The following is a 696-nucleotide window of genomic DNA, read 5'->3' as shown; positions in this document are numbered from 1 at the left end:
AGCGATACCAATGTGATCATCGGACACTACCGGCGCAGGGATGGGGGGCCCGCCGCATACCGATCCTATGCTATCCGGCGGCCGGACACCGACGGGCCCCCCCATCTCTGCCCCGAGGCTGTGTTAGGTCAGATACTGGGCCCCCTTTAGGCTCAGGCCCCGGGGCGGCTGCACTGTCCGGTAGGTCCGCCCCTGGGTACAACGGACTCTAATACACACACAATAAAGCCCCATTCATATCTGTAAGTTTAGGTGCGAATAGGGATTCCTGCGTCAGGAACTTGCGTTTTCCTGCAGTAGGAATGCCTAACCAGCTGTCACCCATTCAAGTTAATGATCAGGTGGCAGTCGCTGCATGGAAACTCCTGAACACCACATGTAACGGTATGTGATATTATTACATGCAGTTAGAAAGCACTCTCCCTGGATGCACATTCGATGTGTCCATGGAGAGTGATTGAATGCTAACCAAATGTAATCATTTCACACACCATAACATGTGATGTGCAGGAGTTTCCATGCAGCAGCTGTCACCTGATCATTAACTTGAATGGTTGACGGCTGCCGGTTGTAGCTTGTAAATATCAGATTAGGCATTCCTGCTGCAGGAAAACGCAAATTCCTGGCACAGGAATCCCTAACCGCATGTAAAGATACAGGTGTGAATAATGGAGCCTAATAAAGAATTACACTACC

The sequence above is a fragment of the Nanorana parkeri genome, unplaced genomic scaffold (assembly GCF_000935625.1).
Source record: "Nanorana parkeri isolate BGI_ZX_2015 unplaced genomic scaffold, ASM93562v1 scaffold398, whole genome shotgun sequence".
NCBI lineage: Eukaryota > Metazoa > Chordata > Amphibia > Anura > Dicroglossidae > Nanorana > Nanorana parkeri.
The sequence above is the reverse complement of the archived record's forward strand: the minus strand, read 5'-3'. Positions refer to the sequence as shown.